The 4,332-nt window shown below is 31.4% G+C and overlaps 1 long non-coding RNA gene across 1 annotated transcript; it reads right to left on the reverse strand.

The window, feature by feature from the left end:
• Positions 1–2,120: 2,120 nt before the first annotated feature.
• LOC128237259 (uncharacterized) lies at positions 2,121–4,113 on the reverse strand. The gene is made up of 5 exons (XR_008261542.1): positions 4,044–4,113; positions 3,205–3,326; positions 2,792–2,939; positions 2,456–2,549; positions 2,121–2,234 (listed from the first exon to the last, which is right to left on the reverse strand). It is a non-coding gene; the product is annotated as an uncharacterized LOC128237259 (long non-coding RNA).
• Positions 4,114–4,332: the final 219 nt, after the last annotated feature.

Consider the following 4,332-nt stretch of genomic DNA (forward strand, 5'->3'; position numbering starts at 1 on the left):
GTTTTCCCTCCAGTCCAAGTATATGTTGACCTTTTCTCTGAATTCCTGTAAGCGTGTAAATTACATTTCGGCGAGCTCTTTTATCAATTTCAACTTAATTGTAATGTCTCCAGCAAACTTTTCAATATCCTTAGAAAACTGGACAATATCTTTATGGGTGTCATCATACTCATGTCCGCATTTGAAGTCCTCTGCAAGCTCAGAAATAATGTCAACATGACATGTTCTATGCTATGTCACTAGACAGTGTCCACAGTTGAGTGTCTGGTGGGAGGGGCAGAAGTATTTGTGACCAGTCACAGGATTTTTGGCCCGAAACCACTTTTTGGGTGAAAATGAGATATGAGTAATTTCTGACTGTACTATTCTTTAGGATTATAATACTGAAAAGAAAATTCAAAAATTCCTATTTTTAACGAAATTATGACAAAACCTAGAAGAGCACTTGGTTAAGACACAGCTGGAAATTCGGTAAAGTTCAAGTATTTATTGAAACATTTGTATTCACAAATGCAATAAATATTCATCATTACAATATACACAATTCCCACATTATAATGACAACAATATATTTTCAAAACCATTCTCAATTATTATTGAGAAAATAAATGAAAATTAATTGGTTACCATGGCAACCAATATTGAAAAAGGCGTTTTGGGGTTAAATTTGCATTTAAATATACAATAAATACCATATAAAGCATTCAATAATAATTGATGTGTTAATTGATATCCTAAAACCATACTGTACATGGTGTATGTATTTGACATTAAAAAAATCAAAATAAATAAAAACTGTTCGCCAAGTACCGTAGTTCATTGGCAATTTTTCACAATAAATTGACATTAGGTTGGAACTTGCACCTAATACAAACCAATGAATATCTAAAAGTTAAAGTATGTTACCCCTGTAATTTACTATAATTTATCTTATTTGAATGGTATTTAAGGGTTTGTTTTTTATCCTGGTTACCATGGCAAGAGGCCACAAACATTATTATAATCATACTAACTTTACCAGTTTACCTCAAATGTGATTTTTTGTATAGTCATTCATTGCTCATAAAACATGAAATGGTAGTATATATACTCTTAATTTAATAAACATAACAATCCTACACAATTTACACTATTGTAAAATTAGATCAGTTAATAAATTGGCACATTTACATTTTACAAAAATGAAAACAATTTATTTAAACATACTAACTACTTAGCATGTACACGTCATTATGTAGTTTCAAGAGGTATGCAATTGGTCACATAGTACATGACAAATTATATTTTCGATGCTTATTCATAGGTAAAAGTTAAAGCTGAAAATGTTTATAGGGTTCAGGAAGGTTTTAAAAATAAAGATATTGAAGAAAAACTAAAAAGTTACATTTTATCAGGCTGTGAAGTAACTAATATTGACAAACAATATTATAAATGTCTTCCATTCAAGCATTTATAGGCTTCAACTGCCAGATTGTTTTAAGTGTTATTATTATAATCATATAGTGGTCTCCATTATGGCAGAGGGGCTCTACCAACAAAAGACAGGGTGTAGCACCCTTCTATCACTCATTGCTAAAACCACAGTTTTTCACTCAAAATCACTGGTAGCTTCATTTCACATGAACATGTTTCTATTGAATAAATAATTGTCAATAAAACATTGATACACATTTTCATCAGCTCAGTAACGGGCTCATTCTCAAATCTTATATTTAGTTTATAAAGATCACATATCAGTATATTAGTTTTTTCACTTATTTAAGGGATCAGAGCCTTTTTGCATTAAGTCCTTTTAGTTGGATGTGTTCAGGGTACTTTCCATGGAAAAGCCATTGTTGTGGGCTTGTCAATTTTCAACTTCCATCTCACTTTCCTTGGCATGCCCTGTCATTAATTCACTCACTGGGTTGTCAGCTGAAGTTCTGCAAAATAATGTTCATATATGTACATTACTTAGTGTTTGGAATAAATTATGCAAATTAACTTGAACATCAAAACTCACATCTGAATAAAATGGACAAAATATCTAAAATTGTTTTTGACTTATGTTCATAGACATACATACACAGGCAGTGATACTGTCTATAATACTTTTGTTATACCTGAATTGATGATATTTCCTCAAGTTTGGAATGGACTTCAGGGGTCACTTGGTGTACTCCAACCAGTCAAAGTATATAACCAGTTTGGCAAGGTCATCAATCCACAAAGGATGTGTGCTGCCTCCATTTGGTCTGAATAAATAAACATGTTGTTTATATTATGATATAATACCTATTGTTATAACACAAGCTTTCTTTTACATAATAAGGTATTATGACCAACTTCAGTGTTTAAATAAAGTACCAAAAGTCAATATTTGTATACACAAAATCCTTTAATTTGGCTTTAAATGAACATTTAAAGCACCAAAATTAAAAACAAAACAAAAAACAACAACATTCTTACAACTTACATTCCACAGACCAAATCTCACACATGACTGAACTTTATGTCACCTGCTTCCATTAAGTAAAGGCTGTTTCTCTCCCTTCAGAATACATCAGACCCTTAAACATAGAATTACATACAATTTATTGAACTGATTGCCTTCAATACATGACATTTAGAGAAGTAAGAGAACAGATTTAAGCCAGAACTATTTTTATAAGACTTATGAATATTTTGAGATTTCTGATTACTTGTATTGAAAAAATAATAAATGTTACAATGTTTTGTTATTCTAATGTTCTCATTTGTCAATATGCAGTGCATAAGTGATGTACTTCAACACTGCTTTTGTCAATCATACCCAATGATTGCATTGTTTTTATTCCACCCAACACAGTTGTCAATGTGCAGGTATGCAGAGTCTTCTCCATATGGATGATGTTGAAAATGAGGTACCACACCATTGGCCACATAACAGCTAAACCCTTATCACTGAGATATCTGTGAACCTGAAAAAACACACTTTGAAATAGAAAAGATGTATATAAATACATATATATAAATATATTTATTTACACTTTAATTGTATGTTCAAGTAAGAACTTTGAATAAAGGTGATATAAAATATTTAAACAAGAGCACCGCAGAGCAAATGTGAGTGCTTCTCTGTTTTTTCAGTGAATTTATAAAATATAAAGGTTTTCCATTTCCCCTATCATAATTTAGTCAAATGGCGAAACTGTATAAACCACTCAATTTATACATAAAAATTACCATATGATTTACAGAACACTTCAAAGCAGGGCACTCTTGCTGTGCCTAGTATTGGTAGAAGACCTGCTCGGCATAGTCAAAGCTGTAATGGATTGTTGTTCTATGTACAGCAGGTGCTTGACCTGAAATTCACATTTTATCATAATGTTCTAAAAAAATGTATTTACAAAAATACAAATCTTTAACTGTTTAAAGTTGGGGTGATGCCCCGGCAGATCAACATGTACACAATATTGCATGCCAAAGAAAGTTCCTGGTAGTCTGAATGTCATGCATACTCAAAAAGCAGCTTGCAGCTACAGTCATTAATATTGGTCCTGGCTTTTAGAGTATTGTGCTCTAATTATATATAAACATTTGCCCCATCTGCATTAGTCTGTTATTTTCATAATCATCATGATTATCTTCATCATAACAGAAATTTATTTCAATGCACCTGAACCTCATGAGATGGTATGTTATGCAAATAAATCAACATTGCAAAAAAAAATCATCTACAACTTTAAATTCATCAACATAGCTAAAAAGACAGTTAAACTGCAACTCAAAATTAATTCGTAAAATCCATCAATATTTGTATTGATAGTTGGCCGCGGTAAGATCATGAAAAATTGAAAAAAATGTCCTTTTTCAGTCATCATAAGTATGCAAAAAGAGAATATCTGCTGGATTTTGATCTGTTTACATTTTCAATGTCAGACTGTCAAATTTCACTTCCGCTTTCTTTTCCTGCGGTCAATTTCCATCCATTTGACCGAATTGAGAATATATTGCCTTACATTAAAGATATACACATTTGTAAAATTATATGCTTAAACAATGAAAATCTTTCTACTTACCAACAAATTCCTAATGTGATGTAAATGCCTTTGGTTCAGCTTGACCTACATCCTCAAATTTGGGTTAAAAATAGCTCATGACAACTACGGGAGATAACACCAAAAGTAATAAACAATACGAAAGAAAATAAATAACACTATTTCTATGAACATTACATTTTAAAGAATATATTTGACTGAACAATCTAGGGTGACAAATTGTTTATTGGTTGTTTTTACGCTAAAAACTTCATAACTTTCTTATTTTTTACGCTTTGAACTTTGCGCCCGTTTTTCTCGAAATCGAGGC

Source organism: Mya arenaria, chromosome 6 (genome assembly GCF_026914265.1).
Source record: "Mya arenaria isolate MELC-2E11 chromosome 6, ASM2691426v1".
Taxonomy (NCBI): Eukaryota; Metazoa; Mollusca; class Bivalvia; order Myida; family Myidae; genus Mya; species Mya arenaria.